Source organism: Cryptotermes secundus, unplaced genomic scaffold (assembly GCF_002891405.2).
Source record: "Cryptotermes secundus unplaced genomic scaffold, Csec_1.0 scaffold446, whole genome shotgun sequence".
NCBI classification, from domain to species: domain Eukaryota; kingdom Metazoa; phylum Arthropoda; class Insecta; order Blattodea; family Kalotermitidae; genus Cryptotermes; species Cryptotermes secundus.
In genome coordinates, this window is record NW_019731271.1 from 2,212,868 (window position 1) to 2,234,958 (window position 22,091).

Here is a 22,091-nt window from a genome sequence, read left to right on the forward strand (position 1 = left end):
CGGCGGATGTCGTCGAATTTTTAAGGGCGGAAAAATCAGGGAACAAGTCCTCCGGGAGGGACTTTAAGCCGTGGGTCCCGTGTCGTAGCTTTACGGCACGTAAAAGAACCTCATATCTCCAAAGGAGGTCACTGAGCCAAATTACGGACGTTTCCCGCCCAACAGCAGTCTCTAATACCTCTGATAGATGGGGGAAGCATTATAGATACCTCTCAGCTAGTAGAGCCGGTCTCGCTGGCTGGGCGGGACTGATGGTAAGCACCAGTACCGGTAGGATATAGAGACTGGTAGAAATCATAGAGGGAAGCACAGTGGATCAATACAGGTCTCAGTGCATGGGGAAACCCACCCTCTCCAATAAATAACTAACTACATGAACAAGAAATTCCTCCTCTTACTAAATCCAAAGGTTCATCATCGCCATCATAAAAAGTTCACACTTGTGTTTTGTCCTGGGCCAATTAATATACTAGCACTCCACCTCTTGACAAAGAATTTCTTAAGAACCCATTTATTAGCTTATAGAAGTGCATACTGGCATATTCTCATAACGTTTCAGCTAACATGTCTTGTCTTAGCCTTTCTTCTTCATTTAATCACCCTAAGAATCCTTCTTTCTTCTTTTTTCTTTCTCTTTTCTTCTTTCTTCTTCACTTCATGGTATAGGTAATGAAGCCCGTTTCAACGTCATATATTCATTCTATTTTTAAAGTTCTTCCTCTGTGTCCGTAACCTTTCGATTTATACTATAGAATCCATTTCTATAATCGTCTACCAGCCATTCTAGCCAGACGGTTACCTTGTTGAGACCACACAGAGTATAAATTATGATGTAATGTTCTGTGTTTTTTTTTTTTCTGTAACAAATCCACTGTTGTCATCCAAATATTACCGTATCCATTGAAAGTGATTTTAAGCAGAATTCCCTCCCCGTACTCCCATTTCAACACAGTATTTCAGCAAATCCTTGCCCATGTGAAAATTTGAGGGGTTTGGAAAGGATTATCGACTACTCATATGAAGCTATGGCTTATATATGATTTTGTTATATGACGGTTGGAAACGGTTTAACTATGTAGAGTTGTTGGTGATATTATCCAATCATTATTAGAGGGGATGACCATTAATCTGAAATCTCTACCACTATGGATATTATTTTGTTGTGGCTGTATCATGGATTACTGGGCGATACCATTAATCCTAATCATGTCAGTTTAATCAAATTAGGGAATTAAGCATGTTATGCGATGCATTATATGAATCCCACGTGATGTCAGTAGGTCCTGGGTATTTGTGCAACAGGACTGCAAATTGCATTACATTGTTACCGAGCACGAGAGATCAGTAGGTTTGTCGGAACAACTATGCATTCCCATGGCGACATCTATAATACTGGATCAATAAGCAGAGACAAGTAGGTTCAGTAGCCTATCTACGAATATAATGTGCTCAGCGTCAAGATCAGACTGTTGCTCCTGTAACATTCTAGGATACAGATGAATAAGAGCTCTAAATATCTCTCCCGTTGTACGAAGTTAGGGCAGGAACACACAGCGACATCGGTCGTACGACGTCCGTACGGTTCATGTCGCATCAAGTAGTAGAATATAAAGTGTAGTCTTAGCTTTCATACGTGACGACCTGCGACATCTACCGTACGACAGTCGGAGAGCAAAGAAATGTATTTGGTAGCTCTAGTGTGAGAAGGAGGTCGTACGACAAAAAAATCGTACGACATTTTTCCGTACGACCGATGTCGCTGTGTGTGTTCGAGCCCTTAAAAGCTAACATTAGTCGCTCTATCAAGATGCACTTCGGTCCACACAGTAGCACACAAAACCCAATACTCTTTTTACCAAGTTCCGAATTATAAGGTCTTACCGTATGGGTTAAAAGAGAAAACAAACAGCGAAGTAAGCTCATTATGTTCACTCTTAATACAAAAATATGAACACAGTGTTTTTAAAAGGTAGTTAACGTTTTTCTTCGAGCGAGAAAATTATGAATCTCTTTCATTAGTAACTTAAAAAAAATATAATTACTCTTATGAAGTATTCCTGAGGGGGAAAACATTTTAATGCATGTGTTGAGTGGTGCAGATATAACAGGCTGTAGTCTCTTCTTAATGCTGAACGAACTATAGAACTTCGTTTTTAATAACAGATAACACAAAATTAAACTTGTCCTGTCCTTTCGTCTGGCTTAACTAATTTATATTTTTTATGTAATGAATACTTATATTTGAAAGTCATCTGATTATGAATAAGTGTTAGTACCGATTTTTGTCATTAATTAATATTAGGCTATTGTTGATATTGTGGTAAGGGTGACCATAGACGGGGCTTGGAGTGGTAATTGGTTCTGTTGGACATTTATATTCATAACTACAAATAACCATGACGGTGTCGCTGAGTTACACAGACCAAAGATCATTGCAACTACAGCACACATAAAGTCTTCTCAGTCTTCACTAGCCGTTGCTAGTTGCAGACGTTCCCTTTCCTTTGAGTTCCCGAAATGTCCCAGGCCTCACCTACCAGCTTCTCACTTCTTCACTACTGCAACTCTAAAATGACTCAACAATAACTGAACTACTGCTCCTAGTTATAAGTCCTCCGCACAGACCGCACAGAAAACGTCTCAGTATTTCGTGTTATCGCGTTGCCAGGGAAACAGCGTTTCCACAGATCTGTTCCCTAGCAACGGCTATTTTTCTAGCGCCTGTTTACACAGTTTAAAACTTGGACGTGCTCGTTGAAAGCTTCATAATTGGCAACAAATTAAAAAAAAAATGCTTAACTTCGGACAAGTTTACTCTTTCTACGTGATTAGACGTGAAGTTTGTGTGAGCCGATTTTCACTTTCACACTAGTGCTCTTGTTCCTTAAGCTTGAAGCACACGGAAGTTACTCCCGAGAAGTGTGTTTCTGTTTAATACGGCCGGCATATGGTAATTATCTGTACAGTTTTCTTTCTTCTCCTCGTGTTCAGTGAACTGTTGCTTATTTTCCAGTGACGTCCTTTAAATTTAATAAGTGGCCATTCGTTCTTTATGCGTAAACCCACAAACCTAATTTTACTAATTAAGAAATATGTTAATATCCTTAATATTTCTGTGTAATATCACAAAAAGTGTAGCATACACGTAATTATTTTAATTCAGACTATTTTCAGTAAGTAGTATTCTTTTACACTGGAATCTTCTAATGCATACATTTCTGTCTTTGCTGAACCGAAAAAACACAAGAGAATACAAAGAAAGTCGAAGATTAAGATCTAAAAGTTTGTGACGATGGTAAATTAGTACAAATATGATATTTTTGAACATTATCCAACGTCTTGTCTTTATCTAAAAACCGTCCTGTTTATTTTTCAAAACACAACGTTTCGGAGACTGGCTTGTCTCCGTCTTCAGGTAAAACCTAATCAGTTGTGCCCAATCGATAGATCTAGCCCCTATCTCCGTTGGTCTCTACCAGAAGACGGAGACAGTATCCAGTCTCCAAAACGATGTGTTTGAAAAATAGACAGGACGGTTTTTAATTAAAGACGAGACGATGGATATTGTCCAAAAGCATAATATTTGTACTAAGTCGAAAATTGGCCGCGCCATAGCTCAAGAGGTTAGTCGCTGGCTTTCCACCGCGGCGGCCCTGGTTCGATCTCGGGTCTGGTCAAGTGGGATTTGTGGTGGACAAAGTGGCGCTAGGGCAGGTTTTCTCCGAGTACTTCGGTTTCCCCTGCCAATCTTCATTCCACCAATTGCTCCACAATCACCCTCACCTATCATCTGGGTCTGGTACAATAGGCCAGAAGTGGCCGCAGTACAAGGGACTTAGTCCCACCCCACTAGCAATAAAAAAAAGTCGAAAATTTCTTGTCGGTACCGAAGCGGCAGAGGTGAATATGGAATGCGTCCGCTCAGCCATTCAGGACTTTAGTTGAGTCATGATTTCTGTTTAACAAGGAGTGACGGTTTTCTTCCGATTACAGCACAAATTTTCAGAATGCATTCTATGCAATTCTACTTGCTTCGTTGACCTTGACATTTATTGATGATGGAAATCTAGCAGTAGGATGTTCGAATGTTATTTATTCTTCAGAGGTCTCTCATTAAATATGTAAATTCTTGTATAGGATATCTCTCTAAAATAAAGTGAGCGCCTTTATTTCAATTGTCCTATTTTTGTGCCTATTTTATGTTGCTATATTATGTCACTCTTCGTAAGATTACATTTTCAAATCTTGAGTATTGTACTAAATCTCATCAATTTTCCCTACGTTTTGAAAAAGAGAAATTAGCTTACTTGAGTGCTGTATATTTTTTTAAGAGCTGAAGGAAAGTAGAAATTAACATAATTTTCCAGTTCCATTTTCTGCAGACATATGGTTACAAAGCTCAGAGATAATTTCTCCTTTTATTTTTTTCGAAGCTCGCTTTATCAAAACATATTTGTAATAAGTGCCGTTGTTCATAATGACTTTCATATTTAGCGTTAAATGCAAAAATGTTGTAAGATTAACTCTTTCTAAAAGGTAAACATATGCTTTTCCATTTCAACCCCACGTAAAGTAAGAATTTTACTTGACCGACGTGAACCAAAATGAATTCCTTTTTAAAAAATTGTTACTGTAGATGCAAAATACCAAATATCGTCGACATTCGTCCAGTACTTCTGGAGATGTGAACATGAGGACACACGATCTTGTTATGCGATCCTTGCATGGATTTTGTGCGAATAAAACATAACTACACCAAAGGGTCTACCACACATATTTATACTGTTCACAGTTCTGCAAATTTCTTTGACTGCCTCGGAGTGCAGTCGTATACAGAATCATCAAAAAGAATGCCGGGATTATAAAAGTCTATCATTCAAGAACTATTTAATTATATGGAAATTATTCAAGTTTTCAAATGCAGCGAATGAGCATAAGTTTTTGAGATGCTTGGTTGATGACAGATAATGAACGATGTTGAGATGCTTTTATCGGTTGACCAATCGATACAAATTTTGCTCAAGGCCTGGATTGGGTTGGGCAGACTAATATTCTGTCCTCCCAAAATCCCAGATCTTACCACGATGTACTTCTTTTTGGGGGGGTTATGTCAAAAACATTTTGTACGGCGCCTACGGGATAGGATCACAGCAGCCATCACAACGGTAACTCCAGATATGATTCAGCGGACTTGGTGCGAGATCGAATAAAGCCTCGATATCTGTCGAGTGCAAATGGAGCACATATCGAAACATAATAAAGTAAGACAAAAACTTCAGATATTTCTTGGAAATTTACGTCTAGAAAATTGTCGATGTGTTTAATCGTTTTTGAGTGATAGCTTTTTGTAATCCCGGAATTCTTTTTCGATGACTGTAGAATGTTGTGAACATTGTAGATCTCTCTGTTGGGAATATTCCCCATCCTACTTTCTCTGGGCAGTGCTTGAATAACGGGAAGGAAACTATCATATTCATTTTATACTAATATTTATACACTTGGAACATTTATTATATATTGTTATAGTGTTACGCCTCAACACGTTTGAAGCCTGACACTTCTAGAAGTACACAAGACTCAGGTGGCTGTACTGCTACTTGTCTGTATCCTATCTGAGATTATTATGATCTCAGGAATTGTTGTGGTCTATAGTCTGATCGTTCTGAATACTTCAGTCGACGCAGCTGTACTGCTATATGCACTCAGCACTTTCTGTATTGCCCTATGTTCGCCATATCATCTTTCGCAAAACGCCACATTTTGAACCATAGCCTTCCTTAGAAAATTCTTCCGGATTTGTTCGTGCTTCACTATGTTGCCGTGAATCGGACCTTCCCGTTTTAATTTCTTTGTATTTCGCAACAGTATTTTGTTTCACAGAAGAAGGTCGTCAGCCTTGCGTCCAACCCCCGAGCTGGAGGACCAGGTCTCTGTATTTATGTCCACCAGTGACAGGGTGGCCCAATTCTGACCCAAGGCACCGGGTCCCTTTTCTTTCTCCCTACGGCTCGCAGGGCTGCAGTGGAGGTATTCTAACCCGCCTCCACAAGGGGAAGTTTGTTATATGAGCCAAACAAATACCGTATACTCGTAAGCCCGAACAGAAGGTAACTTCAAATTTAAGGCGGCCCCCTCTCTTTTTAATGAGAAGAAGCGCAATTTATTGGACAAAATTAAAAGTGTAATTTAGTTCTGAGGATTGTAAGGACAAGGAAGTGAAAACTTTCCCTATTAATAAATAATAAGTAAGACTGAGGTTTTCACACTATGAAAAATGTCGTTTTCTAGTATGTGGTGCCGTGTAGATCTTGTGTGAGCCGACGTTTCGGAGGAACGTATGGCCTCAATCTTCAGAGTAGAAAAATCCGCGGATGTTTTCATCCGAAACGTCGTTTCAAGCAAGATCTACACGGCGCCACATCCCAGGAGACGTCATTGTTCAATAAATAATAAATTCAAAAATTAATATCTTAAATGTAATTCTAGTTATTTTCATAAATATCAATATAACTATCATTTAGAACTCATCGTCTTATTCATATTTATTCCTAAGGATCCGAAAATAAAGCGACCCTCACTTCTGAGAAGCTGTTTTTTTTTGTAAGAAAAACCTCGCCTTGTTTTCTGGCTGAAAATATGTAACAGATACCTCTCAAATACTGTGGGTGGTACGCACAATACCATGCTCTCCAGAGCTTATAGAACATATTGCGTTTACAGAAATCCTTCGCTCTTTATGTACCTTAATTTCCTGACAGGTGTAATAGCTTGACCTTGGACGGACAGTAGATAGATTAGATAAATTAATTAGAGGCATTGTGCTTGTTGCATTTCCAAACGAACTGACATGGGAAATGGCTTCCTCAATCTATAGTATCACTTGTCATTCAATTTCCGGCCCCCAATTGGCGTCACTACACTTTCTGACATTTGCTTTCTGACGCTACCTGTTCAGCGTCTTTAACCCAAGCTTTGAATTTGAAATCTTTCTGAAGTTGTAAAGAATATTTGGAAATCTCATTTTCTTAGCGTTTGAAACACATTATTTCTTAGGTATAAATTTTTGGGACCTTGTTTATTATATGAACAAAGAGAAGAAATTGTCATTCGTGACCTAAGTTACTTGAACCCGATCACAGTGGCCATACACACATTGTCTTCGCCCAATCAAACACTGGGATCGTGTGTTCGAATCCCATTTGAGACATGAATGTCTATGTGCGTTTATTCTGTGTTTGTGCTGTCCTATGTTCAGGTAGCGGCCTTGCGCCGGGCTGATCCCCCGTCCAAGGAGTAATGTCGACAGTGTAAAAGATCGAAAATCTGAAAAAGGGTCCAAAGTCCAAGAAAGAGCTGTAGAACCGTAGATAGATAAATAGGTAGGTAGATAGATAAATATAAGTTACTTGATGGCATAATTAGTTCATTAAATAATTAGATTGGAAATATACATTTCATTGAGTATTGTGATCTTTAATCGTAGTTATTCCTTAGGTTGCTCTAACGCCGTCGAAGCTCTAATGGAAATAATAATACAAGTAATTAGGATAGTCCGTTCCATATACGTGTACTATCTTCGATTATAAGTCAGACGCATTGCCTCTTAGCCGATCGTGGCAGTTGTATTGTTAATACGTGTCACTAAATATCACCATCTTTAATTATAGTTGTTTCTTCTGTTCCAAGACCTTGAAGCTATAAAGGAAACAACAACACAAATAATTAGGGCAGCCCGTTCGATATTCGACCTTAGATTACGAGTAGACGCTTTGCCTCTTCACCAGAAGTGGCGGTTGTGTTGTTAGTACTCGTGATTTGCACGTGGAAGGTTCCGGATTGAGCGTAGGCTCTGAGGGCCTCTCCTGACAGGTTTGTTGCGGTTTCCCTCTGTCCGTCCATAGAAATAGCCTTAAAACTGGTTAGTGCAACTTCCATTCCACAGTCTCCCAAATTAATGGTCGCACATATTGTCCCCCTTCATTCATTCATTCATTCATTCATTCATTCATTCATGTAATCATCCATTCGTTCGTTCATTCGTCATTCATTCATTCATTCATTCATTCATTCATTCATTCATTCATTCATTCATTCCTCAGTGATTCTACAGCCGTTTGTTGGTCCTGGCCTGTTCTTCGGTTTTGTAATACTCTTTTTCATATACAGTGGGTAGGACTAGGGGCACGCGGTAGCTTAGTTGGGTGAGGCACTATGCTACAAGCCGGAAGGTCGCGAGATCGAATCCCGATGAGGTGGATTTTTTTTCAATTTACTTACTCCTTCCAGCCGCAATATAGCCCTGGGGTCGACTCAGCCTCTAACAGAAATGAGTACCAGGAATATTCTAGGAATTTTCTTAGGGTAAATGGCTGCCGGCGCGTAGGGCTGACAACCTTACCGCCATCTATGAGCCGATTGTCTATAAAATGTGGGAACCTCAACATGTTACAACCCTATGGGCCTTCACGGCCTGTTACAGGGATACCTTTACTTAGTATGTAGGCTTTCTTGGACAGGGGTCAGTCCGTCACAAGGCCTCTACCTACACATATGGCAACACAGAAACAGAATAAACGCTCACAGACATCCATGCCTTTAGTATAATTCGAACCCATGATCCCAGCGTCCGAGCGAGCGAAGACAGTTCTTGCCTTAGACCGCGCGGCCACCGTGATCGGCATTAACATCCCCTCAGACTGTACAAAGTCGATGCAGTTGAGAATGCGCATGTAAATAAATGTAGCTTTGTCACAAACCTGTTTTACATTTTGTGTCGTTTTCTAGAAGTTAATGAATTATGCGAAAAATTTTAAGACCACCTGTACTCGTATATGTCTTATCAGTTCTGAGCTTATGCAACGATAGCCATTTCAATGAGATTTGTTGCGAAGGGTTTACACTAAACGTTTCTTTGCAAATTCCATTTTCCCTGGTCGGGTCACCAAAATGTGAATTTCATATTAGCCTGAAATTAAATTTAATCAGTTTTCTCAAAACTGGCTCTTGGTAGAAAGAAACGAATTTTTGATGTAATATAACACTCTGCACAACGTGTTTTACTTTAAGAGTAAAAACTACCATTTTAAATACGTAATACACCTAATGTATATGAACCGCGATAGCGTAGTCAGTATAGCGACTAGTTACAGGATGGACTACAACGGATCAGAGTTCGAGTCTCCGTAGGATCTAGAATTTTCTCCACGTCGTCCACGCCGGCTCTGGGGTCCACCGCACCTCCTCTCCAGTAGTTGTCAGGGGTAAAGCGGCCGAGGCGTGAAGCTGGCCACGCACCTCCAACTAGTGTCGATGTCAAGAAAATATGGATCTCTACATCCACTCCCCCATACGCCTTCATGGCGTGTGCTTAATTGGTTAAGCACAGGGACAAATTTACCTTTTTTACACCCAATTTATTTAATAACCGACGATCTCACATGCAGCGCTTTAGCTTAGCAAACAGTAATTTTAAGAGAAAAGTGTCGTTGAGCCTTGTGTTCAACAGCTGGAGGGGAAAGGGAAACTTTGAATATCACAGCCGGCCTTCAGGGACCTATTCAGCGAAACAACACTGAGTCACCCATATTCATTATCTTTCACGATTTTTCTGTGCGTAAGCCAAGTTTACAGTTCCCTGCATTATTCGTTTTGGGTAGAAGGATCTGCATCTCTACGCAAGCTCTGAGGTATCTGTCGCTTGGAATATGCTGATTTCAGGACGTTGTGTTTATCCAGAATATTTCAAGCAGGATGGGTCCATCCCATGTTTATGTATCTCAGGCTTATCTGGAACAGGGAAAATTCTTCGAGCAGCAGTGGTATATGGGACTTCCACATCCTGGATGCTAGAGTTTTAACGTAACATAATGGGAGTATCAAGGGGGGCACGTATTCTGAGTACATTCCTTCGAATTGACTGGAAGTTTCGCCTCCAACAATACACTGATACAAATCTGAAGACTATCATTACTATAAATATTCTCGTTTGTATCGTATCAGATTAGTTTACGCGTAGTTCATCTTCAGGTATCATGGGTGCTGCAGAAGTTAAATTAATATTTCCACCTAGTCCTTCTTGTAGGTCCCTCAGAGACCGTAATAAACAGAGCCTGCGGCTTGGATACTGTTTTTTCATTCTCTCAACGTGTCTGTGATTTAGTTGATAATTACAATATAATCAATTATGTTCCAAGTTTACACTCTACTTACTATTTTTTTAATGCTAGTTGGATGGGACTAAGTCCCTTGAACTGCGGCCATTTCCTGCCTATTGTACCAGCCCCAGATGATAGGTGAGGGTGATTGTGGAGCAGTTGGTGGAATGAGACAGGCAAGGGAAACCGAAGTACTCGGAGAAAACCTGCCCCAGCGCCACTTTGTCCACCACAAATTCCACTTGACCAGACCCCAGATAACAAGAAAATAAGCTTGTATGTTATTTCGAGGAAATTTTCGCTACCATAACATTAATTTTTACTCATATTTAAGAGTAAATGGCTGAATTGCAAACCACAACTTGAGTTTTGACTAATTCTATTAAGTCTACGCTACGAGATACACAAGACAATGAGTTCAATGCATTCTATAATGCCTGGTTTTAACTTAATAGTTTGTTAGAGTCCCTTTTATGCTTGTTATTTATGCCTTTGGCTTTCCACGAGGATACATACACATCGGATATGAGGGAAGAAAGCGCAAGGAGATATGAAACGCTTGTTCTTGGAAAGAATGGAGTTTGTTATGCTTGAGCACTGTGTATAATTCTTTACTTTGAGCGTTGGAACTGAAGCTTTTGTTTTACTAAGAGAAGTCTAACTGATTGCTTAAATATTTTAATGACACTTTACTGTTTAAGGTCTGTCTTCCTAAGTAAACATTCCTAAACTGTGTACATATCTATCATGATAATGATTGATAATGTTGTAGAAAATAGTAGCACGCAGAAACATAAAACCTCGAAGAATTGTATAGACTGTGGCTCTTACATCCAGATATTGCGTGTCAACATCTCGGCCTCTGCCTGCTTGTCAGAATTGGAGGTACGAATCCATATTGAAACTGGAGTACCGAAAGGGCGGGAAGATAAGTGCAGACGATTTTCGCGTCCACTGGAATATACAGCTCAGCGTGGAACCCGAATAAATTTGTACGCGCCGAAACCGTTTGAAGAAATACACGAAGAAAATTGCTAGTGGAGGAGCCAGTTGAATTTTAGCAGTGAGTCATTTATCGTACCTTTCTTTCTTTCTTTCTTTCCGTCACTACATTTGTCCGATAGAACAGCGAATTAAGTTACACCTTCATCCTTCACATTGCGCAGTCGTCGTCATAGAATTGTCACTTGTGCCAGTATCACACAAATAGTACTCACTCCTCTTAGACAGATTAGATGACATTCTTCTGGATATCCTAATTAGATTAAATAGATTGGATTGAATGGATGGATAGATACATAAATTAGTTAAGACGGATTAGATTACACAGATAATTTAGATAGTTTATATGTTAGGTAAAAAGCTAGAGCTAACCCTGTGAAAGGCTGTGGAGGCCCATAGTGTTGTGAGACGTCGAGGCTCCCACATTTTCTCTAACAGTTGACTCACAGATGGCGGTAAGGCTGTTAGTCTTAAGCACCGGATGCTCTTTATCCCCCCCCCCCCAATAAGATTCGTGGTTCTCATTTCTGTTAGAGGCTGAGTCAGCCCCAAGGTCGGAGTGCCACTGGAAGGATTAGGTCATATCCGATAGGTAGATTAGACAAATTAGGTTAGATTAGATTAGATTATATAGGTTAGATATACATATTTCACGGTATCCGCCCGTCTTGTACTACTTTCTCTCTAGGAAAGTAGTAACAGTGACGGATGTGTGAACACGAAAATTCGTTTTAGAAAAGAAAACTGCTAAAGCTGTGAAGAAGAGCACTGTCTTCTAGGCCATAAAGTCGTGTATTCGGGTAGAAGTCCAGCGAAATTTCGGAGGAACGTTGGGCTGTGCAGAAAGCTAAACAAGATTACTAGTAAGAAGCACGTGGCAAGCAGAGCGAGACTTAATGTTGGAAAATGGGCTGATTTCTCTGTTACAATATGGGTTTGAGTCAGAGTTAGTTTCTTCGTCCATTATTGTTTCCATAAGGAAAACATTGTAACCGTGACAGCAGTGAGTAGGGCGTACTCTTGCACTCTTGCGAGTCTTGTCACTGACTGACTGAGGTGAATACGAAGGGTACCGTCTGCTGGGATATGACCCCGTACAGTTTGATAGTCAGTTCATGTTGTTGAGGAATTTAATGCCTAGAACTTCAGAGTCGAAGAGTAAGCAGTAAGCAAGGAGGAAACAGACTGTGAATGCAAGCTTCTGGAGCACTTGAATTTTTTATCCCGAAAATATAAACGAGAAATTATGAATGAATGCGAGAGCATAACGACATAAAGAAACATGACCTTATACATATAGTAAACCACCCATAATTGTCTTGCCACTTGCTTTCACGCTGGTCTATTGCTTTTCTTATTCTTCGACCCTGAATATGGAGGCGACATGTTCCTCCGAAACGTCAGTCTGTTTTCAGTGGACTGCACGGCGTTATATCCCAGAGGATAGAAATAATTGGTATTACAAAATGCGCGGGAATACACTCTTTAATTTGCGCGTGTGCTTAATCAAGTAAGGGCCACAGCATGAAGACCTACGGGAACGTAAGGGTATGACTTTACATGTTCTTAACCCCGTCACGATACAGAGATGGGCAGTCAGCTACACTCCCCGTCCGTTCTGCCTCCTAGTAAAGGCTCTTCGGTACCCATTGCAGTGAATGATGTGTGGGCCTCAGAGCCGTTTGAACAGGGTGGTGAAAAGAAAAAGAGAAAGATCTGTGCTGCTGCCGGGAATCGAACCTGATTCTCAGATTGCCCAGCCTATAGCCTGAGCAGCGGTAGCTCTTCTTCATATACTTTCATGGTAGCCTTGTAAGGAAATGGTGATTTCAAGATGGTTGTCTTCAATAAGTAAGAATTGAACTCAGTTTAATCTAGAATTGAGACTGAAAAAAAATCGTTGCCTAGCGTCGACATGTAGGATTTAGGAGCACTTCATTTTTTTTTTTTTTTTTGGCAACGGCTACTGGGCAGCGATATGAAGGCGAGAGGTGATTAATTATGGATCAATGCTGGCATGATATAGAGAGCGTCGAATGACTTCTGTACCTTCCGTTGCCATGGGAAAACCGAAGTGTATGGAGGACATCTGCTCTGGAATCGCTTCCTCGAACATGAATCACATGTACACAGCTGGGGGACCGTACCAACGGAGCCTTGAAGAAAGCCAGTTGTTCCAGTGGCTTAATGAGGGCCTGCTTAAAACATCTGTGATATGGTCACAGAAGCCATATGTACATTGTACTTGAGTACAGGAACGTAGAAGTATCAGATGCAAGTAACAACGAAGGACAACAAAATTGTTCTTCTGCAAGGGAATCCCGGTAAGATATAAACTAATTCTCAGATAATGGAATCTGAAGTTTAAACACTGCTAATTCTAAATTACAGAGGCGGCTCTGACTTGTGAATATCGCCACGAAATATTCGGGGGCACGCGGTAGCGTAGTTGTTTGAGGCACTATGCTACAAGCCAGAAGGTCGCTGGTTCAAGTCCCGATGAGTTCATTGGATTTTTTTTTTCAATTGACCTAATCCTTCCAGCCGCACTATGGCCCTGGGGTTGACTTAGACCCTAACAGAAATGAGTACCAGGAATTAATTAAATAATTTTCCTGGGGAGTAAAGCGCGGCCGGCGCGTAAGGCTGACAACCTTACCGCCATCTTTGAGCCGATTGTCTAGATAATGTGGGACCCTCAACGTCTCACAACCCTATGGGCCTTCACGGCCTGGTACAGCGACAGCTTTACTTTTTTACTATTACTTACACGTATATTCACTGAATAAATTGTTTTAATGAAGTTGTCACCGGAACTCTTCAATTTTTGCTCCTTGTATCATATTCAAATTATCCGGGCCTGCTCATTTAGCAGGCTAGCTACGGTTTAGACTGCGGGTGTTGGATTTCAGTCTGGCACAGGAACTGTTCTTGTCGCCATAACGTCCACACTATTTCAGACCCCCTAGTCCAGGTAACACGGTCGTTTCTTTCTCTAGAGTTAAACGGCAGGAGGACACTCCACAGTATGAATGAAATAACTCAGGAAGATGCGTTACCCCTACGCTTTGAGTATGCAACCTTACGGAAGAACAAGTTCTCCGATGTGGCGTTTTGGTTCCTATCGTGTGATTAAAATAGAATCTGATAACTTTTCAACAATGGCATAATGATATACGTCATATCTGACGACGCACACCCGAAGCAATTTTAGGTCCAGTTTAGTGCCGAGATGCCGATCAGAGTGGCCGCGCAGTCTAAGGCATGAACTGTGTTTGCTCGCTCTAACACTGGGATCGTGGGGTCGAATCCTACTCAAGGCATATCAGTCTATGTGCCTTTATTCTGTTTGTGTTGTCCTGTCTGTAGTTAGCAGCCTTGGGACGGGCTGATCCCCCGTCCAAGGAGTCCTACTGAATGTGTATAGGATTAAGAAACTGAAAAAGTGGCCAAGGTCCGACAAAGAGCTGTAAAGCCGTAAATAGATAGATATTGCCACGCATAAGTGTTGGCGTGACTAATAATAATGGGTTCTGGATTTGATGATTGGGTTTATTGGCATTTTTTTTACAATTACAATCAATTATAACAGCTCACAGTCAATGACTGTCTAGGACTCGCTCCATTCCTTACTGGACCTCGAGTGACGAATGACGAATCTCTGCTGACACATTGAACTTCTACTGAATGTCGTATGAAGGATCTCTTAACGAATGAATCTCCTGAATACACGAATGAACTCCCATTTATAATGCAAGAGAACCGAATAGAGAACACCATGAACTTCATGGTACCACTACTGCTCTTCATGAATGCGTTGTCTCTGAAACATTCATTAACCGTTGCGTAGCAAATGGATAATTCCGTGTCTGGTTCCACTATTCCGGCTTTTTTGGCGGTAATTACTGAGCCGTTGACTAGCAAATGTATAATTCCGTGTCTGTTTCACTATTCCTGCTTTTAGGTGGTGTTTCCCGACACCCCATTGCCTAGAAAATGGTTTTCCGGCTTGTCACGGACACGTGCATTTGCGAGCCGTTGTTTGTCAATGGATTATTGGGGCTTTCAGGCCTCATGTCACAATATAGTGCCGAGATGTGTAGTATACAGAGCTTTACATCTTCCACTCGAACACAGATTCGTGATGCGATATATATATACAAAGGCACGTGCTTATCTTGCCATGTTCGATCTCTATTCATGGCCATGCCAATTTTATTTTTCAGCCAAACATGCCGGCTCTTATTTCGGCGTCTTTGCTCCGGTAGGCAATTAGCAGATATCGCACTCACCCCAGTGGAAGCATAGAGACTGTAGTCACGGGTTCGAATTCCTTGCATGAATATCTGCCCGTGTTTTTTATATCGTGTCCTAGCCTAGCACGAATCGAAAACATTAAACTTCAAGAAGATTAACAGGTCAAGTAAACATTTGTGTCAAGAATATCCTATAGGGATTGTTAGGAAAAAGGCTGGGCTTTATCGTCATTACGGTTCAACTTTGCTTTAGAATTTGCTACTGGGAAGGCCAAAGAATGTCCGGAGGCTTTGAAAGTGAGTGGAAAACATCGTCCTCTCTTGTGATTACGATAATTTATTGGGAGAAAATATAAGCACTGTAAAGAAGCACAGAAGCTCTGACAATATTCCAGAGGTGCCTCTTGACGTAAATGCAAAGTAAACTAAGGAAGTATTTACTCTACGTTTAATTCGACATACCAGAGCTCAGTCTCAGACACCGCGTCGCGGAAAATAACGTTCCAGCATTATATTCACGAAGAAAATGAGATAAAATTTATTTCTATCAATTTCACAATTATTATTATCCCTTCTTCTGCCTAAAAACATAAAAATTAAAATATACAAACTATAATTTTTCCTGTTGTCTGTAATGATTTGAAAGATGAATTTAAGGAAATAAAATATTGTGACATGTTGAGCTCTGAATGACGCCCCTCCCCCCCCTCCCTCCGCCAGCCGTGATGAGCCGAGCGAAGCCGAAGCGAGCCGATGTTAGCCGAGTCCTAGCATCCTGGTCGCTAGGCAACGCAAGTCAACGCGGTGACGTCACCAAGGGATATCGCGGTTACTAGGCAGCCGTCAGCAACTCCGGACAGCGTGGCTAGCAACAAGGGTGCCTATTACGTGGCCGTATTGTCCGATCGAGGCTACATAGGGAGCAGCGAAGGCTATTCACAGGAGTTGTACTGAGTCAGTCAGTTAGTCCTGAAGCTACCGCCGAGTTAGCCAGCAACTAGTCAGTTGTATTGTGGCATTTGGAGTGTACTAATTGTGATACTGCAGATAGCAGTAATCGTAAATCTGTAATTTGGGTGATTGTATGAGCGAATGTGAAATAAAATTCGCTATATCAAATACGGCGTGAAGTTAATTGTCGCGATATACGCTCGATACGCGACAATTGGTGTCAGAAGTGGGATTTGGACTTACACACGTGACCGACGGGATCAGTAACGTAAACACGTTACACTGGTGTCAGAAGTGGGATTTGGACTTACACACGTGACCAACGGGATTAGAACTTAAACACGTGACCGACGAGATTCGATCTCAAGACACGTGACAATTGGTGTCAGAAGTGGGATTTGGACTTACACACGTGACCGACGGGATCAGTAACATAAACACGTTACAATATATTGGAGGTCCTGGACAGCATAGTACACAGGGGAATATTTTTATATAAAGGCAGAAATTAACGGGAGCCTGGCTGTAACTATACAATACCGTATTCACGCATGTATAGGCCGCGTGCGTGTATAGGCCGCAGCACAATTTTCAGACAGAAATTATAGAAAAAATAATTTTCTTGGAATATTATTTCAGGAGTAGAAATTATTCCGAAATTTGGCAACGTTTAATTTTTTTTAAATGAAGTGTGATTTCGAATATTTCGAATATAACGAATATAAGCCGCACCCCAGTTTTCCTCTTGAATTTTTGGCAAAAAATGTGCGCCCTATACATGCGTAAATACGGTAAGTAGATTCATAAGTTGCTTTCTGCACTAAGTAGCAACAAAGCGAATCAAGTCACGGAGGATAATTTAGCAAGCATGAATGAGCTAAAAAGTTAAAGCTACCTCTGTAACAGGCCGTGAAGGTCCACAGTGTTACCAGACATCGAGACAGTCGGCTCACAGATGGCGGTGAGGTTGTCAGCCTTACGCACCAGCCGCCCTTTACCCCTAAGAAGATTCATGGTACTTATTTCTATTAGATGCTCCGTCGACCCCAGAGCCATACTGCTACTGGAAAGATAAATTCAATTGAAAAATCCGATGGCCTCATCAGGAATCAAACCCGCGACCTTCCGGCGTGTATGAAAGAGATAATAAATGCATACAGCATTTTTCTCGAAGTATTTTCTGGAGAGACAGTTTGGAATACCTAGTTATTGTGGAGGGGGGTAATGGTAATTAAAGAATCATGCTTCAGTCACGGGTTCTAGTGAACTCTGTAACAAACTTTGGGGTTCCGTAAAATGTGGAGAATTTCTTGACTGCTTGACTGGTTGAGAGACTGTTAGCTTCTCAAAGATGACTCAGCTCCTTGGAGCTTTTTAACAGATCACATACCTAATCCGTTAAAGTAAAGTGAAGTAAAATTAAACTGTCCCTACATCATGAAGACGTGACGGGCCGCGGATATAAAGTTCCGTTTATGTCTAACGTTAGTGAGTTGTCGACTGTACGCTTGGGCCGCTTTTTCCCTGCCGTTAGTGCACATATACCTTTTTATTTTTATTCTTAGGTTGGGATAAGATTCCATTGGTTCTTACGCCGTAAATAGTGCATTGGCAGCGGATGATGGATGGGAGAAACTGAATGATGGAAAGAGACATGGACTCACACACTACCTCAACGCTAGATATGAACCCAGTTCTCACACTAAATTATCTGAGATTGAACCCGAGTTACCGAGAAGAGAAGCTGGCCGGTTAGCCGCCTCGTCTACAGCACAGCCTGAAGGTTCGGCAACACAGAGCGCTATGCTATGTTCGCTACGTACGCTGTGTACACTCTGCGACGCAGCTAACACAAGGAACATAGCGTACGTAGCGTACGGAAGTCTGTGTGGTCAGTCACATTGGCAATAAAGGGAGATATTTTTCTGTTCGTATAGAGAACATAGCGTACGTAGCGCTCTGTGTGGCCGAACCTTAAGAACTGCTCTTGTAGAGTGGAGACTGGACACTTATGAATGAAAATGGAATTTGCTCGAAATCATTCATTGGAGATGCTCAGTGTGAGAAACTAAATAAATTGATATGGACTTCGCTTTATATGTGTAACATTTTGCCATGTGTCAAGAGTTGCATTCAAGAGTTCCAGTACTGTGTTTGTCCGCGTTGTGCTGGATACCATGTATTAATTTGGGGCAGCGCCTTGATTCCTGTATTCGTTCCGCGAGACGCGTTTTAACAATCCGTTGTCTAGGAACGGTCTGTTCCGCGTTGCCACGGGAACGTGCTCAGCGAAGCCCCGCCCAGCAGATGGTCATATTGCAGCTTGCAGGCGTCGTGTTACAACATCTTGACGTTTGAAAACTCTAAAGGAGTCAACATATAAAATAATAGAATCAATGGTTACTGGAGTACGCTTTTCCTTCTACGTTTACTGACAGTATGCGCCTAGTGTCATGAAATCTCTAGACGAATGTGTATAAATTTTGTCGTCGAGTTTCTGTTGTAGTGGTAGGATTCTAGACTTGTAATCGGGAAGTACGTATTCAAATCTTAACCGATTTCCCGTGCTATAATGACTCGGAGCTTTGTGAATTCTTACTTTCTCCGGGTTAATACGGGGATAGAACAGTTTCAAGTTGGTCATCACCATATTCTTCCCAAAATTTACCTGCTCGCTCTTTGCGAACATCTTTCTTCAAAGTCCAGATTTGTTCACCTTACAGCCACTTTTGAGTTAACTGTGTCATAATCATGCATGATGAACTAGATAACCTAATAAAAGGAAGGAACACAGTTAACTTCATCAGAGCCCAAAGAATAACTTGGCTTGGACACATCTCAAGGATGGAGGCTGGACGAACAGTTAAAAGAATATATGACTGGGAGCCACACGCCATTAGAAAGAGATGACGACCTAAGATCAGACGGAAAGATGACGTAAGGGAAGGTCTAAAGGACTTAGGAATTTATAACTGAACAACTCGCACACAGGACAGAAGTAGTTGGAAGGAAATTGTTGAGTAGGCCAAAGCGTTCAAGAAATGAAGCTGTCGAGCCTAATGAAGAAGATACAATACAATTGAAGAAGTATGTTTTGAAGACAGGTGTTTAATGGTGTTTCTCCTGTTCGTTGAATAATGTGGAAATCGAAACACTAAAAATATTCAAGGCCGGTCACGGTAGCCGAGCGGTCTAAGGCATGCACTGTCTTCGCTCGCTCGGAAGTCGGGATCGTTGGTTCGAATCCCACTCAGGGCATGGATGTTTGTGTGTGTTTTTCTGTGTTTCAGTACAGGTAGAGGCATTGCGACGAGCTGATCACTCGCCCAAGGAGTCCTACCGTATGTGTAAGATCTAGTAAACCGAAGTGAAACGGAGAGTTTCATGGAGGTAGACCTAGGCCCAAAATTGGGGCTGTAGCGCCACAAGAAAAAAAATATTCAAAGAAATAAAAAATACGTTCGTTATTTATGAAGTAATTCATTCTAAGTTTCTAAAATATTGTCAGACATTAAACTCTGGAATTTTTTATATTTCGCGCCCCCACATGTTGAAATGTTAATTTGATACAGGGAAATCATTAAGCGTAAATTGTAAGAAATTAGTCGAATAGCTTTTAAGAAAAGAATTTAGCATTTATTGGAGATGTTTCAACCACCCCCCAAGGTTTGCTCGAATATAATGCGCAGTCTGTTCATGTGGAGGAGATAGCTGGAGGAAATGAAGTTCGCTTTTCCCTCATAGACACATCGTGACTAATTACACCATAACACAACGCGGTTACGAGACACTCCGTAATGTTACGGCTCCCGAAGTTACTGGGGGCATAATGATTGATGGATTAGCTGGAGTGCTCTTCCTGTGGTCTGTAAGCGTGGTACATGTTTCTGACGTGAAATAAGCCTAATATGTAGCCTAATTAAAACGAAGTTCAAGGTACATAAAATATGCACTGATGATTAAAAATAATAATCATGTTTTCTGCTTGACTTCGCCATCTGGGCTGTTCAGTCTTCTGAATTATACATGTTTCTAAATAAGTTTAAATAATAATAAATTATATCGTTGGAATGTAACTAATTATTATGTGAATATTTGTAAAACAGCTTATCATGATTTACGAAAAATGCGCTGTTTTACGTAAGATGTGCCTATGTTCTTAGCCACACATGGAGCTGTATGTAAACTCGTTTAGCTACATGTTGTGTTTATGAAATATAGGAGTTTACTGAAGAAGGAGGAAAGAAAGGATGGGGGGAAAGGGCTAAAAAATAAAAAGGAGAAACAAAGAAAAAAGGGAAGAAATGAAGGGAGATGGATAGAGAGGTAGATGAAAAATTGAGACGGAGGCAGACTGAAGAATGAAGAGAGACAGTGGGAGGGGATTGAAAATGGACGGAGTGGGGTGCGGTGCGAAAGCAGTAGGGGAGAAGAAAAAATGTTCCCTCATTAGGAGAGAATACTGACTTTAAGGCACTTCCTTCCAAGATAAATAACAATCTTGAGCTATAGTATACATTTCTAATTTAATTTCCTTAAAACAGCTCTGTAATGAAACGTTTTCTTTCGGAGATTCTAGCTTTCCTTCCAACACATACGAGTATGTACCGTAATAGCAAAGCAGTACCGACTTCTAATGGAATCACTGTAGTTTCCACCTATATCGAAATCCGATGTATCTATTGTAGAAACGGCCAAACTTTCCGATCTCTACTTCATAATTTCTTGACCGACATTTTCAGTTGAACAGTTCTTGACGATATAGGAACATCATGGATTAGCAATGTACTCTTGATGTTGTATATGACAAAGGAATTTAAGACTAGGTTTCAGTAGGTCCAGGATCCCAGGTTCTTTGCTTCAGCACACATCATCTCACAAAATGAAAATTTCACTGAAAATTTTATGCTCTTTCAAGGGGTTTCCCGCTTACCCTGCCTTCAGATCTCCATATTTTGTATCTATGCGACTGATTTGCTGTTATAAAGTCAGATTTCTCTCCCCGAGACAATGAAACTACCAACTGAATAACCATCAGCTTCTCAAAACGGGTGCTTCTCCATGAAATTTGATAGTTAATTTGTTTGCATAATGCATTGCGAACACATTCTCATATATAGGGTAAATTATTGGAGGAGAATTGACTATTCTAAAACTGGGCCAATTGGATTTAAATTAAGATTAAACACCTAATGAAATGAATGTCTTCGCAACAGCAGCTATATTTACCCAATTTTTTGTTGCAGATTCGCCAGCTTGCTTAAGGGACCGATTCAGGAGAAGGGTAAGTTGACACTGTAGCTAAGAATTTGGAATTCGGGATTTATCATTCAAGTAATTGTCTGAGCTTCAACTTAGACTAACTGCTAGTGCATTCACACAATTAAATTCAGCACTGAAAGAATTAATATGTATTTGTTAATGGTTCATAATTTTTTATATCATATGAATTTTGCCCTTTTGCCTTCATACCATAGTGCTTAGTCTCTTTTACTGAAGTACTCAGGGAACTGGAGCTCATAATGAAGTAAAAATGTAAATCATACCTAAGCATTTCTATTTATATTAACACTAACAGTGTACCCAGAAGTTGGATGTAAATTTCGAAGTGCTTTTAAATAACGTTTATGTCGTAGATAAAATGTATAAATCATCTGTGCTAAAAATCGTTTCCAGTATCTTGCAGTTTGTAGGACGATATTATATAGTATTATATATATATATATAT

General features: G+C 40.7%; 1 protein-coding gene across 1 annotated transcript in view; it reads left to right on the forward strand.

Moving 5' to 3' along the window:
- Positions 1–22,091, forward strand: part of LOC111866802 (acetylcholinesterase) — a gene marked incomplete in the record, with an annotated part of 712,234 nt that overhangs the window by 254,427 nt on the left and 435,716 nt on the right. Inside the window, 1 exon segment of the mRNA XM_033752417.1 lies at positions 21,610–21,647.